Below are 18,039 nucleotides of genomic sequence, written 5' to 3' on the forward strand. Positions count from 1 at the left end.
TTATTACTAGATATTTTAATTTTTGATGCAATTATAAATGACATTCTTCTTAATTTCTCTTTTCTATAATATATTGCTACTGTATAGAAATAACAGATTTTTGTATGTTAACTATGTATCATGCAACTTTACTGAAATCATTTATAAGTTGCAATAGTTTTTTGTGGAAACTTCAGATTTTCCAAATGTAGTATCACATCATTTGCAGAGAGTAATAGCTTTGCTTCTTCTTTCCCAGCTTTGATTCCTTTTATTTTTCTTGTCTGATTGTACTGAATAGGACTTTCATACTATGTTGAATAAAAGAGACAATAGTGAGAATCTTTTACTCATTATCAGTCTTAGAGGAAATGCTTGCAGTTTATCATCATTGAATATTATATTTGCTATGTGTTGTCATGTATGGACTTTTATGTTGAGGTATATTTCCTCTATACCCACTTTGTTGAGAGGTTTTATCTCAAGTGGTTTTTGAATTTTGTCAAATGATTTGTCTGTCTCTATTGTGATCACAAGATTTTTATTCTTCATTATGTTGGTGATTCATGTTAATTTATTTGCACTTATTGAACCATCTTTGCATTCCTGGGATAAGTTCACTTGGTCATGATGTTTGAAATTTTTAATGTATTGTTGAACTCGGTGTTCTAGTATTCTGTTTAAGATTTTTACAAGTATGTTCATCAATGATATTGGCCTGGAATTTTCTTTTTCTGTGGTGTCTGTTTTATTTTGGTATCAGGGTGATGCTGGCCTCACAGATGAGCTAGGAGACAGTCATTCCTCTTTTGAAAATTGTTAACACTTCCTAAAATATTTGGTAGAATTCGCTCTGGTCAAGGACTTTATTTGTTGGGAGTTTTTTTGACTACTGACCCAATTTCATCACTGGTTATTGATTGAGTCATATTTTCTATTTCTTCCTGATTCTTTCTTGGCATATTGTTCATTTCTAGGCATTTATGCAGTTTTTCTAAGTTTTCAACTTGTGGTCAAACAGTTGTTTGCAGTAATTGCTTTGATCCTTTGTTTTTCTGTGTTCTTGCTCCTAACTCCTCCTCTTCCATTTCTGATTGTGTTGCTTTGGGCCTTCTCTTCTTTTTATGATGAGTCTGACTAAAAAGTTATCAATATTTTTTTTCTTTTCAAAACACCAACTCTTGCTGTCATTAATCTTTTCTTCTTTTAGTTTCTATTTTATTCATTTCTTCTCTGATCTTTATTATTAGTTTCTTTGTACTAGCTTTGGTTTTGTTTGTTCTTTTTTTAGTCCCTTTTGGTGAGAGTTTAGGTTGTTTATTCAACATTTTTCTTGTTTCCTAAAGTACTCTGTATTGTTACAAATTTCCCTCATAACTGTTTTTGCTGAATCACATAAATATTGTCCTGTGTTTCCATTTTCATTTATATTCTGATTTTTTAAAACATTTTTTCTTTATTTTTTTCAGTAATCCATTGGTAGTTTAGTTGCATGCTATATCTTTTAGCAATGTAAGTCTTATACCTTTTTGATCAGAAATATGTTGGTATAATTTCAATTTTCTTAAAATGATTGAGACTTCTTTGTGGCCTAGCATGTGTTCTGTCCTAGAGAGCGTTGCATATGCACTTTGAAGGCAGCTATACTCACCACTATATCACCAAGGCTATACTCAGTTCAGTTCAGTTCAGTCGTGTTCGACTCTTTGTAACCCCATAAATCACAGCACACCTGTGCTTAAAAAGAAACTATATTCTGCCCTTTGGAGTGGAACATTAGGTCAGTCTGCTTTATTGTGTCATTCAAAGCCTGTTGATCTTATTGATCAACAGATCAAAGATCTTATTGGTCTTCTGTCTGGATGATCTGTTCATTGAATTAAGTGGAGTATCAGAGTTCCTATTACAATTGTTTTACTGTCAATAATGTTTGTTAATATTTGCTTTGTATATATATATATATATATATATATATGTGCTTGGGTGCATATATACTTACAAGCTTTATATCTTGTTGTTGAATTGATTGTTTTATTATTATATAATGTCCTTCTTTACAGTTTTTGTTTTTAAACAATTCTATGTCTGATATATACATTTCATACTCAGGTTTCTTTCTGTTTGCATTTGTATGTAATGTTTTTCTGTACTTGCTCATTTTGGCTGTTTTTCTTTAGATCTGACATGAATCTCTTATAGGTAGCACATATATTTATTTTTCAATCCATTCAACCACTTCATCTTTTGGTTGGAAAATTTATTCCATTTACTTTTAAAGTAATTATTGATAGGTATGTACTTATTGAGGGGCTTCCCTGGTAACTCAGTGGTAAAGACTCCACCTGAAATATGGGAAACTCAGGAGACATAGGTTCAATCCCTGGATTTGGAAGAGACTCTGGAGGAGGCTGTGGCAATCCACTCCAATATTCTTGCCAGGAAAATTCCATGGACAGAGGAGCCTGGCTGGATACAGTACATAGGGTCAAAAAGAGTCAGACATGACTATAGTGACTGAATATTTCTGCATGCATGTATTTATTGTCATTTTAAACTATTTTCTGCTTGTTTTTATAGTTCTTCTCTGTTCCTTTTTTCTCTTGTTCTGTTCCCTTATTACTTGACTATCTTTTGTGCTATGTTTGGATCCCTTTCTTTTTTCTTTTGTGTATTTATAATGCTTTACTACAGGTTATTGGTTTCTGGACATCATGAGGTTCACAGATATGTTGTTTATTTTAATTTGATGATTTCCAAAGTTCAAACACATTTTGACGACCTTACATTTTTAGTCCCCACACTAGGTTTTATGTTTTTGTTGTCATATTTTACATTTTTGTGTGCATGTGTTTCTCTTAAATACTTATTGTGGCTAGAGATGGTTTTATTACTTTTGTGTTTTAACTTTCCTGGTAGCTTTATAAGTGGTTGGTCTACTACATTTGGGCTTCCCAGGTGTGCAGTGGTAAAGAATTCACCAATGCAAGAGACACAAGAAAGGCAGCCTCAATGCCTGGGTCACGAAGATCCCCTGGAGTAGGAAACAGCAATCCACTCCAGGATTTTTGCCTGGAAAATTCCATGGACAGGGGAGTCTGGCCAGCTACAGTCCAGGGGCTGCAAAGAGTCTGACATGACTGAGCTTCTGAGCACACACACACCCCTACCCTTACTTTATGCTTGCCTTTACCAACCTATGAAACTTTTCTTCCATAATTTTCATATTTCTAGTTACATTTTCTTTCTACTTAGAAGAGTTCTTTTAAAATTTTTTATAACTTGAATAGTGGTGCTGAATTTTTTTAGCTTTTGCTTTTCTATAAAACTCTTCCTGAACCTGCATAAGTGAGCTTATGAATGAGACATCCTACTGGATCCAGCAGCACTCTCCCCTTTGGCCAGTAGGGCTTAATTTTCCAGGGGTGTTCCCTACATGGGCTGCATGTACCTTTCTGTTGTGGGAGAGCCGACCAGTGTAGGTGTGCTGATAGACAAGGCTGGCCACTGGCATGGCTGCCGTGAGGTCCTGCCTCATGCAGTTGATGCTAGCCAGCCAATAGGCGGAGAAGGCCTTCAGCACTAATAGGCTAAAAGGAGGATATCAAAATGGGATCAGCATGGTAGAACAAGATCCCCAAAACACTGCTACCAGTGTTTCCATCCCTAGAAGGAGTCCCAGATGCCTCCTGACTCACAGGAAGGCTGTGTAAATCAGCAACTGTGTGATGCAGGTCCTTTTCTAAATGCATACATCTCTGCTGGGACTTGTAGCATCTGAGATTTTTCATCAGCATTTAAAAGCAGAGTCTCTATTTTGCTCTTGTGCTTTCCCAAACTTAAGCCCCATGATTTTCAAAACCAAACATTCTAGGAGCTCATCCTTCTCGTATAGTACCCTCAGACAGGTGGACTTGAAGTATAAGATATATTACTGCATATTCTGGAGAAGACAATGGCACCGCACTCTAGTACTCTTGCCTGGCAAATCCCATGGATGAAGGAACCTGGTAGGCTGCAGTCCATGGGATCGCTAGGAGTTGTACACGACTGAGCAACTTTACTTTCACTTTTAACTTTCCTGCATTGGAGAAGGAAATGGCAACCCACTCCAGTGTTCTTGCCTGGTGAATCCCGGGGATGAGGAAGCCTGGTGGGCTGCCGTCTATGGGGTCGCACAGAGTCGGACACGACTGAAGCAAATTAGCAGCAGCAGAATGCATATTCTTCAGTCAGAAGGAAAATAATATGAGATATGTATTTGGATAGCAACAAAGAAATGAAGAGGCTTGAAACTAGGAAATAAGTTTTTGTATATAAAATTTTTTCTTATTGCTTACATTTCTTTTAAGGAAATTTGATAGCAATGCAACATGGGATTTACAGCATATACAGAAGTTAAATACATGACATGAATAGAACAAAGACCAGAAGATTAGTCTTAAGTTTTTTACATATTAAGTGGAATGGTATAATACTGCTTGAAAGTAGATGGTGATAAATTAAAGGTGCTTGCTATAAATCTGAAAGCAACATTTGGAAATTAATAAGTCAACAAAAGGGATAAAAATGATATCACAAAAACATTCAATTAATCCAAAGAAGGCTAAAAAGAGAAAGAACATACCAAATCAAAGGTGAAAAAAGTAGAAAACAAAATGGCAGATTTTTGTTCTTACAGTGTATTAAAAAACAGAGAGTTGGTGTACTGGAATGACCCAGAGGGATGGTATTGGGAGGGTGGTGGGAGGGGGGTTCAGGATGGGGAACACATGTACACCCATGGAGGATTCATGTTTATGTATGGCAAAACCAATACAATATTATAAAGTAATTAGCCTCCAATTAAAATAAATAAATTTATATTTAAAAAAATAAGATATTGCTTTTTTAAAAAAATAAAAAAGAGACATCACTTTTCTGACAAAGTTGCGTGTAGTCAAAGCTATGGTTTTTACAATAGTTAGGTATGGATATAAGAGTTGGACCATAAAGAAGGCTGAGCACCGAAGAACTGATGCATTCAAACTGTGGTGCTGGAGAAGACTCTTGAGAGTCTCTTGAACAGCATGTAGATCAAACTAACCAGTCTTAAAGGAAATCAATCCTGGTGCTGAAGCTGAAGCTCCAATACTTTGGCCACCTGATTCAAAGAGCCAACTAGTTGGAAAAGACTCTGTTGCTGGGAAAGATTGAAGGCAGGAGGAGAAGAGGGCAACAGAGGATGACATGGTTGGATGGCATCACTGACTCAATGGACATGAGTTTGAACAAGCTCCAGGAGATAGCAAAGGACAGGTAAGCCTGGTGTGCTATTGTTCATGGGGTTGCAAAGAATTGGACATGACTTAGAGACTGAACAGTATCAAATTAATAAACTATCTAAATCCTTCAATTAAAATGCAGAGGTTATCATATTGTAGAGATGAAAAGTCAATTATGTTTCCCAGAATAAATCCACCCCCATATCAAAGCACATATAAGTTCAAAGTAAAATAATAAAAAAAGATTTATAATGTTAAAACTGATTAAAAGAGAGTCACTTCATCATTGGAAAGGATGTATAAATTCTATCTAAAGCCAGCAAAACAGTGGAAATAATAAAGATTAGAATAGAATTGTTTTTAAATAAAGCAGAAATTTGATGAAACCAAAAGCTAGTTTCTTTTTTTTTAATTTAAATTTTTTTTTAAATTTTACAATACTGTATTGGTTTTGCCATACATTGACATGAATCCACCACAGGTGTACATGAGTTCCCAATCCTGAACCCGCCTCCCACCACCCTCCCCATATCATCTCTCTGGGTCATCCTAGTGCACCAGCCCCAAGCATCCTGTATCCTGTATCGAACCTAGACTAGGGATTCGTTTCTAACATGATAGTATACATGTTTCAATGCCATTCTCCCAAATCATCCCACCCTCTCTCTCTCCCTCTCCCTCTCCCTCTGAGTCCAAAAGTCTGTTTTTTACATCCATGTCTCTTTTGCTGTCTCGCATATAGGGTTATCATTACCATCTTTCTAAATTCCATATATATGTGTTAGTATACTGTATTGGTGTTTTTCTTTCTGGCTTACTTCATTCTGTATAATTGGCTCCAGTTTCATCCACCTCATTAGAACTGATTCAAATGTATTCTTTTTAATGGCTGAGTAATACTCCATTGTGTATATGTACCACAGCTTTCTTATCCATTCATCTGCTGATGGACATCTAGGTTGCTTCCATGTCCTGGCTATTATAAACCGTGCTGCGATGAACATTGGGGTACATGTGTCTCTTTCAATTCTGGTTTCCTTAGTGTGTATGCCCAGCAGTGGGATTGCTGGGTCATAAGGCAGTTCTATTTGTAGTTTTGTAAGGAATCTCCACACTGTTTTCCATAGTGGCTGTACTAGTTTGCATTCCCACCAACAGTGTAAGAGGGTTCCCTTTTCTCCACATCCTCTCCAGCATTTATTCCTTGTAGACTTTTGGATCGCAGCCATTCTGACTGGTGTGAAATGGTACCTCATTGTGGTTTTGATTTGCATTTCTCTGATAATGAGTGATGTTGAGCATCTTTTCATGTGTTTGTTAGCCATCTGTATGTCTTCCTTGGAGAAATGTCTATTTAGTTCTTTGGCCCATTTTTTGATTGGGTCATTTATTTTTCTGGAATTGAGCTGCATAAGTTGCTTGTATATTTTTGAGATTAGTTGTTTGTCAGTTGCTTCATTTGCTATTATTTTCTCCCATTCAGAAAGCTGTCTTTTCACCTTGCTTATAGTTTCCTTTGTTGTGCAGAAGCTTTTAATTTTAATTTGATCCCATTTGTTTATTTTTGCTTTTATTTCCAGAATTCTGGGAGGTGCATCAATAAAGGATCCTGCTGTGATTTATGTCTGAGAGTGTTTTGCCTATGTTCTCCTCTAGGAGTTTTATAGTTTCTGGTCTTACATTTAGATCTTTAATCCATTTTGAGTTTATTTTTGTGAATGGTATTAGAAAGTGATCTAGTTTCATTCTTTTACAAGTGGTTGCCCAGTTTTCCCAACACCACTTGTTAAAGAGATTGTCTTTACTCCATTGTATATTCTTGCCTCCTTTGTCGAAGATAAGGTGTCCATAGGTGTGTGGATTTATCTCTGGGTTTTCTATTTTGTTCCATTGATCTATATTTCTGTCTTTGTGCCAGTACCATACTGTCTTGATGACTGTGGCTTTGTAGTAGAGCCTGAAGTCAGGCAGGTTGATTCCTCCAGTTCCATTCTTCTTTCTCAAAAGCTAGTTTCTTAAGGAGCTCAATCTAGTTGACTGACTTCTAATAAGACTGATCAGGCGAGAGAGGACAGATACAAATATCAATAATCATCAGCATGACAATGCAGATTCTCCTTTGGTTAAAAAATATAATAATGAACTTTATGAAATGTTTTATGTCAATAAATTAGATGACTTAATGAAGTTTACTAATTCCTTGAAAGCTACAGAGCTAACTCATAAAGAAATAGATAACTTTAAAAGTCCTATATCTGTAAATATATTAAATTAGCATTAAGAACATGACCTGGAAGAAAACTCCAGATTCATTTGGTTTCACTTGTGAATTATACAAATGATTTAAGGAAGAATTATTAATTCTACACAAACTCTTGAAAAAATTTAACAAGAGCAGTACTATCCAACTCATTCTATGATGCTAGCATAACCCTGACACCAAATTAGACAAAGATATTGCAAGAAAAAAAAAAAAACTATAGCCATAGTCAGTGATCAAAAACCTAACTACAAAAATTGTTAACAAAATGTTCAAAAACCAAATACAGAAATATAAGAAAAGGATAGTATTACAAGTGGGGTTTGACTCAAAAATACAAGTTTAGTTTATCACTCAATAATCAATCAATGTAATTTGCCACATTAGCAGAAAAATATTACCATCTAAGATTGTGAGGGAAAAGCATTTGATAATATCCAACATTCATCTATAAAAATTCTCCAAACACTAAAAATAAAGAAGACCTCCTTTACCATGGTAATGAATATTTAACAGAAACCTACAGATAATATCATACTTAACGCAGAAAACCGTTTTCCGCCTAAGATAAGCTCAAGGCAAGAATGTGTATTTGTGTTCATAATTTGTATTAGAAATTGTATGGCAGTGTTAGCCAGTGAAGAAGAAAAGAAGTAAAGGAAGCAAGGAAGATAAAAGAAGGATTGAAGGATGGATGGAGAGAGGAAGGAAGGAAGGAAGGAGAATAAAGAAAGAAGAGAGGAGGAAAGGAAGGACAGAAAGGAGGAAGGGAGGAAAGAAAAAGTATGCAGTAAATCTGTTTATAGATAACATGATAAAAAATCCTAGAGTATATCCAAATGTCTCTAATTTTAAGACATAAGGACATAGATCAACTGCCTCTCAAAATTAAAAAAATACAAAGTTCAAAAATTGTTATCAAGAGAATAAGACAAATTAGAGGCTGAATAGGAGAAAATGTTTAAAAAGACACATCTGATAAAAGATTGTTACTTAACATATGTGTTCTTAAAACTCAACTATAAGAAAACATCTGACTTTAAAATGGGCAAAAAAGCTTACACTACACCAAAGAATATACACAGATGGCAAACAGTCACATGAAAGGTGCTCTATATCATGCCGTTGAAAGTGAAGTGAAAGTGTTAGTCTGCTCAGTCATGTCCAGCTCTGTGCAACCACATGGATTGTAGCCCACCAGGCTCCGCTGTCCATGGACTTCTCCAGGCAAGAATACTGGAGTGGGTAGCCATTCCCTTCTCTAGGGAATCTTCCTGACCAGGGACTGAACTCTCATCTTCTGCGCTGCAGGTAGATACTTTACTCTGAGCCACCAGGAAGCTCAGATTAAACATAATCTAAGTTAACAATAAACGACAGAAATGGTACGGACTTAAAGGAAGCAGAAGATATTAAGAAGAGGTGCCAAGAATACACAGAAGAACTGTATAAAAAAGAGCTTCATGACCCAGATAATCATGATGGTGTGATCATTCACAGGACTGGAAAAGGGCAGTTTCCATTCCAATCCCAAAGAAAGGCAATGCCAATGAATGCTCAAACTACCACACAATTGCACTCATCTCACATGCTAGCAAAATAATGCTCAAAATTCTTCAAGCCAGGTATCAACCATACGTGAAACATCAAATTCCAGAAGTTCAAGCTGAATTTAGAAAAGGCAGAGGAACCAGAGATCAAATCACCAACATCCAATGGATCATCGAAAAAGCATAAGAGTTCCAGAAAAACATTTACTTCATGACTACACTAAAGCCTTTGACTGTGTGGATCACAACAATCTGTGGAAAATTCTGAAAGAGATGGGAATACCAGGTCACCTGACCTGCCTCTTGAGAAATCTGTATACAGGTCAGGAAGCAACAGTTAGAACCAACATGGAACAACAGACTGGTTCCAAACTGAGAAAGGAGTACATCAAGGCTATATATTGTCACTCTGCTTATTTAACTTACATGCAGAGTACATCATACGAAATGCTGGGCTGGATGAAGCACAAGCTGGAATCAAGATTGCCGGGAGAAATATCAGTAACCTCAGATACACAGATGGCACCACCCTTATGACAGAAAGTGAAGAGAACTAAAGGGCCTCTTGATGAAAGTGAAAGAGGAGAGTGAAAAATTTGGCTTAAAACTCAACACTCAGAAAACGAAGATTGTGAATTCTGGTCCCATCACTTCATGGCAAATATATGGACAAACAACAGAAACAATGACAGACTTTATTTTGGGGGCTCCAGAATCACTGCGGTTGGTAACTACAGCCAGGAAATTAAAAGATGCTTGCTCCTTGGAAGAAAAGTTATGACCAACCTAGACAGCATATTAAAAGGTAGAGACATTACTTTGCCAACAAATGTCTGTCTAGTCAAAGCCATGGTTTTTCCAGTAGTCATGTGTGGATGTGACAATTGGACTGTAAAGGAAGCTGAGCGCCGAAGAATTCATGCTTTTGAACTGTGGTGTTGAAGAAGATTCTTAAGAGTCCCTTGGACTGCAAGGAGTTCAAACCTTTCAATCCTAAAGGAAATCAGACCTGAATATTTATTCAAAGGACTGATGCTGAAGCTGAAGCTCCAATACTTCGGCCACCTGACGCAAAGAACGGACTCCTTGGAAAAGACTCTGATGCTGGCAATGATTGAAGGCAGGAGGAGAAGGGGACAACAGAGGATGAGATGGTTGGATGGCATCACCAACTCGATGAAAATGAGTGGAGCAAGCTCTCAGAGTTGGTGATGGACAGGGAAGCCTGGTGAGCTTCAGTCAGTCCGTTGCAAAGAGTCGGACACGACTGAGAGTCTGAACTGAACTGAACTGAACTAGTTAACATATAAGCAGGCTTCTTGTATACATTGCCAAGCCTGTTGTAAATTCACACGGAAATGCAGAGGATCTTTAGTAGCCAAAACAACTGTGAAGAAGAATGAAGCTGAAGAACTTAAACTACATGAATTTAAGGCTTATTTTTAATTTATCTTTTAATTGAAGGATAATTGCTTTGCAGAATTTTGTAGCTTTCTGTACCTATGAATCATCCATAGGTATACATATATCTTTTATATGTACCTTTTAAAAGGCTTATTTTAAAACTATAGTAATTAAAAACATGTGGTACTAGCTTAAATAAGGGACGTTAGATCCATGGGCTAAATAGAGTATCCAGAAATAGACTCAAACCATATGTTGTCTATTGATTTTCAAAAAAGATTCTGGTGGGAATGTAAAATGGGACAATTGCTTTGGAATGTAAGAAACTGTTTAGAGATAAAATTTAGAGATAAAACATCATATGACTCTGTCATTCCACTTCTACATATTTACACAGAAAAAAGTGAAGTGTTCATCCTAGGAAGAATTATATGTGAATACTCATGCTAGTTTCATTTATAAAGGAAACAGTGGTAAATGGACTTACAGAGGTGTTTTATATGTAGTATATACAATGGGATAGTTCTCCTCAGGAAGAAGGAAGAAAATATTGATACAAGCAACTACATAGGCCAGTCTCAGAAGAATTATGTTGTGTGAAAAAAGCCAAACAAAAAACAATACCTACTGTTTGACCCTATAGTTCAAAAGTCTATAAGATGCACACTAATGCTTAGTGACAGAATGCAGATCAATAATTTCAAGTGTTGGGAGGGGAAGGAGAGGGGCAAGGTGGGCTTACAAAAGAGCACAAGGAAACTTTGTGGGATAAAGAATATGCTCATTATCTTGATTGTGATGATAATATCATAGGTGACATGTGTCAAAACATCAATTTTACATCTTAAATATGTGCAATTCTAAAATATGTGTAAATGACAGTTCTAAGCATTGACAAGGATATGGAATAATAGGTCTTTCACATATTGCCGTATAGAAACGTAAAACAGTTTGGAAAACTATTGGGCTTTCTTTATAAAATTCAACAAACACCTGCCTTTTGATTCAGACAGTCCACTACTAGTTATGTAGTCAGTTCCAGTGAAAAGATTTGTCTCTATGAACATTGTACAAGAATGTTCATAACAGCATCACACATAGTATCCAAAGACTGTAAAAGGAACTCAAATACTCACAAGAGGTGAATGGACAAATAAATCATGATTCAGTAGAATATTTCTAAATAATAATAAAAAAATGGATTACTGGCAAACCCAACAATAGGTAAGAATCTTTAACACACCAAAGAAGCCAGTCATGAAGGAGCACATGTTCTAATGTTCTATTTCTGTGAAGTTTTAAAAAGGCAAACTCATACTATGGTGACAAAAATCAGAAAATCCCCCAAGCATAGGGGAGGGGGAAGGACTGTTTGGAAAAAAAGAACAGGAGAGAATAGGGGTTTCCCAAGTGATATACTTGGGTTTCCCAAGTTGTCTATTTCCAAGTATATATTCTACCTGCCAATGCAGGAAAGAGAGGATTCTTTTTAAACTATTTGCTTTGTAAATTTGGTCATTTGTTGCTATGATCTAGGAAGAGGATGGAAGTTGTACAGACATAAAACAGCTCACGAGATAAAGTATAGTTTGAAGACCACGATAGAAGCCAAGATTTGACAAGTCTGCGATTGGAGCATGTTTTCCAGAAGTGATTGAGAGAGTAGTGTTTAAAGAGGTGTTTTTTTGTTTGTTTGATGTTAGCTAGCCTGGTGGGCTGCCGTCTCTGGGGACGCGCAGAGTCGGACATGACTGAAGCGACTTAGCAGCAGCAGCAGCAGCAGGTGAGCTTGGTAGGTGAAGCTCAGGAGTTGAAACAGAAAACTGTCTCTTGGACAGGAAGTAGTAGTTGAAGGAGAAGCTCTAAGAAACCAAAGAAAGGTACTCAAGAGAGAATAAATATTACACTCTGAAAAGTAACCAAAACACCTGGATAGGATTCTAATACCTCGGAAGCCTATAACAAGGGAAGCAGTTGGATTTCCAGGCAACCATTTCCTTCTCCAGGGAATCTTCCCAACCCAGGGACTGAACCCAGGTCTCCTGCATTGTAGACAGATGCTTTACCATCTGAGCCACCAGGGAAGTAGTAGGTGACAACAGAGGAATCTAATAGAAAACACTGGCATTGTTCCCTGAATCTGAAGACTGTTTTATCCTCTAGAATATTTTTCTTCTGATTTTGCCATGTTTACTGCTTTGTTTCCCCTTACAGTCCAGGAGCCCTGTTATTGCTTACTAGGTGCTGCTTAACAACCTTTCATAGAGATAGGGGGTGTAGCTCAGTGGTAGAGCATGTGCTTTGCATGCACAAGGCCCTGGGTTCAATTCCTAGCACCTCCACCTGTCCTGTTCTCTCACAGCTAAAATTTTTCAACATGACAATGCCCTTGAAGCTAAGCAGTACAACAAATATTATCCTCTTCTTACAAAAAAAGAAACAAATTTTGATCTTTTCCCTTCAATCTAGACTTCCATATTACCTTTCTCAAAACTATTGTAAAAAGGAGAGAAGAGCAAACAGGCACCATGACACATCCTTACCATCTGCTGCCAGATCCACTGTACTTAAATCTTAATGTTACCATAAATATCATGTTCCACAGAAGAACCATATTTGTTATAATATTAACCTTTTAAACTTTTTGCATGTAACACCATCCCACCAGATTTTGAGTAAAAGCACTGCTCCAGAAAGCTGCATCACACTTGTTATTTTACTTCCAGGTCATTTGGCACGTTGGTGCCAATGCCAAAGAGTGAGCTGTGGAACTGCACAGCCAAGTGTTCACATGCCTTTGTGCACTGACTCTGATTATGTGCACTGACTCTGATTATCTGCCCAGCCTCAATCGCTGCCACACTCTTGCGGCAATTCACATGCCCACGATACAGGATACAGTACTATTCGTATGATCTCGAAACTGATACTCCAAATTAATCTCAGAAACAAAAGTTGAACATTTCTAAAACTGCTTTTCTTACAGAATTGTTATGAAATTGTCCTCTACACTCTCAGGCCAAATCAAGAAATAAGGAAAGAAATAGACATAGTTTGATTTCTCATTGAAAAGGTTTCTAATTGAAAAGCAAGCTCATAAATTGAAAATATGATTGAAACAATACTCGGGGGGTTCTATTATGAAAACTCTCTTACTGTCTTAGAACTCTGTTTCATGATTTTAGTTTGATTTCATCGTTTTTCTCCTATCCCTTCCTCCTTTTTTAAAAAAGATTTTTAAACTTTATTGTTTCATAAAATAAACATCTGCTTGGATGAAAAACTTGATACCATTTTTATGTCAGTTATCAGATTTCAAATAGATTTGAAATTCCATTTTTCTGATTTCTTGTCTATTCTTTTCTGAGGCTATATATCTCTATCAAATTTATTTGAATAAGCATTCATAAGTCATAAGTCATTGAGTTCACCATAAGGACACCTAAGAAAATGTCCTTTACAAACATCATTCTCCAAGATCTCTTATGGGAGAACAGCTAAAAGCTACTTTACATTAGTGAAGTATTCCCAGTTTTCCAAAGCTGTCCAAGGAAGGAGTTTAAAAGAGCTCTCAGGACATGTTTCAAGGTTGAAGCGGAAGATTCAGAACCCTTTGACAGGGACCACAGTCCTACCTTGTCAGAAGCAAACTTTTGGCAAGCTCTTAGCCCCTCTTACTATAAAAGCTTATCTACTTTTTATCATCCAGTTTCTCAGAACTATCCTCTTACAAGCAATAGCGCAGAAAACTCTACTCTGTAATGTCCTTTATGGGAAAAGAATCTTAAAAGGGAATGGATATATGTATATTTATAACTGATCCACTTTGCTGTATACCTAAAAATAACACAACAGTGTAAACCAACAAATTCCAATAAAAACTTTAAAGAAAAGCAAAGTGTCCTTAATAACTGCTTTCTCTAGCAGAAAACTCCACTCATGTTGAATATTCTTGTTTAAGCAATTATATTTTAAAAAGATTTGAACAGCAATTGTAAAGTCTTTATATACTGACTGCTGGAATCACCATTTTCAGAGCCCCTTGTTCCTTTGTGCAGATCTGTATTCCCATGGGTCACCATTTTCCTTGACAGAAGAACGACCTTTAACAATTGTCCAGTGCATTGTTATCTGTAATCCACGTGGTTCTTTCTCCAGCCGTAGACAGTTTCCTAATACATATGAACTGATTAGTGTTCAGCTGAATACTGCAAGGGTCCAGCTGCAGATTTCAGTGTTATTCTCGCTATCCAGCTGTCTTCTCTTTGGAACCTGGCCTGAGATCCTTAGCTATCTTGGTTTCCCTAGACTCTCAGGTCCATCCCTATGATGCACAGATATCCATTCTCATGTGAATTTCCCCTCCTGTGTCTGCTTACAGGCCTTCTCCTCACAGAGCTCAGAAACAAATCCAAGAGCTAAACTAAAGGGCCAATATGTAAGATGGACAACAACCAATCCAAGTTTTGACCCAGGGTCCCCAACAAAACATACACTTTCATTTCTCCTTGTTATGGGTTGAATTGTGTCCTCCAAAAGACATGTTGAAGTACCTCAGAGTTTGACCTTATTTAGAAATAAAGTTGTTGCAGATATAATTTGTAAAGCTGAGATCCTCCTGAATAGGGGCTTCCTGGGTGATACCAGCCCACCTGCCAATGCAGAATACATAAGAGACATGGGTTTGACCCCTGGGTCAAGAAGATCTCATGCAGGAGGGCATGGAAACCCACTCCAGTATTCTTGCCTGGAGAATCCCATAGACAGAGGAGCCTGACGGGATACAGGCCATCAGACACAACTGAAGTGACTTAGCATGCTCATAGCACACACTGAGTAGGGTGAACCTTTATTCCCAAATAACTGGTGTCCTTTTAAGATATGATGTGAAGACACAGGAGAAGGTTGCTTTGTGAAGAGACAGGCATATTCAGGGAGCAGGCCATGTGACAACAGACAGAGGCAGAGAGAGGACTGATGAGGCTGCAAGCCAAGGGATGCTAAGGATTGCCAGCCACCACCAGAAGCTGGGAAGACTCAAGGAAGGATTTATCCAGAATCTCAGAGGGAATGTGGCTCTGGAGACACCTTGATTTTGAACATCTAGGCCCTAAACTGTGACATAACCCATTTCTGTTGTTCTGATCCACTCAGTTTACAATATTTTAGGGTAGCCCTGGGAAACTAATACACAGCCTGAAATGTTTAATCTAACCTGCTCTTCCATCTGTATCCATGCCTCAAACTTTACGAAATACTATCTGATATATCTGAACTCCAGCTGAGTCCAATCTGGATTTATGGGCACAAAGGAAAGTATCTAACTGACTGTGTGATTGACAATATTGTCTGCCACATCAATAAACAAAGGATACATTGAAGCCAGCAGCTACCCTCACCTATGTGCCCTGACGATATTCAGGGTGGAGAAAAGCAGGATACTGGCCCGAGATAGTTAAGGTACATATGCAGTGATTGATTCCAATGAGCCAGATTCTTGCATCTTCCTGTACATAGAAAAGTACAAAATTCTTTAACTTGAAATGTCTGGTTTTCTTGTTTATTACATGTATGTGTATCTATTATTTTCAAATTCTTTTCCCATTTATGTTATTACAGAACATTGAGCAGTAATCTTTTGGTGTTCTGATTACCAGGTTTTAGTTGCAAAAATTTTACATATCCTGGCTCCTCCCTTACCTCTTGGGAGCAGTCCCTCAGAGCGATCTGAGAGGTTGTCCTCCAAGCTGACGTGCTGTTTTGTCCAGCAAATAAAACATAATTCTCAACTTTTAGGTTGTATACTTTTTCTAGCCCGTAGATGCTAGGAAAACTTCATGGAAAAATTTATTTTTAATCTGCACCTTACAATTTGATCAGATTTTACCATCTAAGGATTCCTAGAAGGGAATTCTAGGCAAAGGGAATATCATGTATATTATTTTCTAATCTTTAATTCTGACAGTAATTCAGTTTAAGGGACCAAACCCATCAGTACTTTTTTTTTTTAATTATTACTTTTTCCCCCTCTTTTGGTTTTATAGAGCCAATTAACTTCTCTTTCATTTGGAAATGGAAGCTGACTTTTTTTCACCTAAAAATAATTGATTGATTGGGCAATGCAGCTTTAGATAATACAGCATTAGAAAATTTAATTATCCATGTAAAACTGCAGATTGCTCATACCTCTGTCAAACAAACAGAAGTTTGCAGTGAAAAGCAAGTGGTAGCAAATTCTATATATTTGAATTGTACACTTAAATCTAGACTAACACTGTCCTTATTTGTAAACAGAGATTATTCTTTTATTTTCTGTTTTCAGAGCAAGTGCATTAGTAGTATATTTAAATACTAATGTCATAGATCAAATCAGACAACAAATTCTGCCAATGATTTCCTTTCTCTATATCGTGATCAATAGACTAGTCCTGCCCTTGGGATAAGATTACTGCTTTAACCTCAGTTGTTTCTCTCTTAGTGTGAGAAGGAGCTGAGTAGAGCTTTCCTTCCATATGAAGAGACTGTATACAGCTACAGGAGAGAAGGTTTATTGGAGATGAATTGATAAAGATTCCCTGTAGAAGCTCTAAGGTAACACTAACTTTGGGGATCTTAGAAAGCTCATAGTTAGTGTCAAAAGTTCTGTAGTAACTTTGTTTAAGAGTAACTTTGCCAGTTACTCCCATCATCTTTCTTAAAATAAGTATATTCTATTAATACCTGCTTAAGGACTGATGGACTGACTTCATATATTTAAGTTTAGGAAGTGATAACACATTCAAATTATATACAAAATAAGAGCACATCAGTGTAGATATAGATATTTATGTGGTCTAGCATTTTTAAATAAAAAATGATTTCTGGTTTCACCTAAACCAGTTTACACATCATGTTCCATGTCTTTCTGGATTCCTCAGAGGATCTGAAATGGCTCCATCAGCCTTATAAAAGAGCTCCTGGAGCTAATTCCAATGTGTGTATGAAATTGGGTAGTGTGTGTGTGTGTGTGTGTGTGTGTGTGTGTGTGTGTGTGTGTGTAGGATTTCCCACTCCAACAGCAATTCTCAGACACCCACAGGGAGCCCCAGAATCCACTCAATTCTGACACTGCTTACCCTAAGCTAGAGTCAGATTCTACAGTAAAGGGCTCAGTTCTACAAAACTTTCTTCCACTTCAGGTGCTGGTTCCAAGTCCATGTTGTTACCTGTGCTTCTGACAGGCTGGCTAAAAGTCAATCTGGGTTTGATTCATTTCCTAAAACAGCTCAGAGAAGTCAGGAAAACTCATTTACTTCTAGACCTATTACAAACTATATATATGTTCATTTGTACACTATTATTAGATTACATGCTGGGCTGTGATTGTGCTCAGTTGTGTTCGACTCTTTGCGACTCCATGGACTGTAGCCCATCAGACTCCTCTGTCCATGGAATTTTCCAGGCAAAATACTGCCTTTTCCTACTCCAGGGGATCTTCCCAACTCAGGGTTCAAACCTGCATCTCTCGCGTCTTCTGCATTGGCAGGGAAACTCTTTACCACTGCACCATCTGGAATTTGCTTTTTAATAACATCATTCATAGACT

The 18,039-nt window shown here is 37.1% G+C and overlaps 1 non-coding gene across 1 annotated transcript; it reads left to right on the forward strand.

The window, feature by feature from the left end:
- The first annotated feature begins 12,724 nt into the window (after positions 1–12,724).
- On the forward strand, positions 12,725–12,796 carry TRNAA-UGC (transfer RNA alanine (anticodon UGC)). Its single transcript has one exon. It is a non-coding gene; the product is annotated as a tRNA-Ala (tRNA).
- The last annotated feature ends 5,243 nt before the right edge of the window (positions 12,797–18,039 follow it).

The sequence above is a fragment of the Ovis aries genome, chromosome 8, assembly GCF_016772045.2.
Source record: "Ovis aries strain OAR_USU_Benz2616 breed Rambouillet chromosome 8, ARS-UI_Ramb_v3.0, whole genome shotgun sequence".
Classification (NCBI taxonomy): Eukaryota; Metazoa; Chordata; class Mammalia; order Artiodactyla; family Bovidae; genus Ovis; species Ovis aries.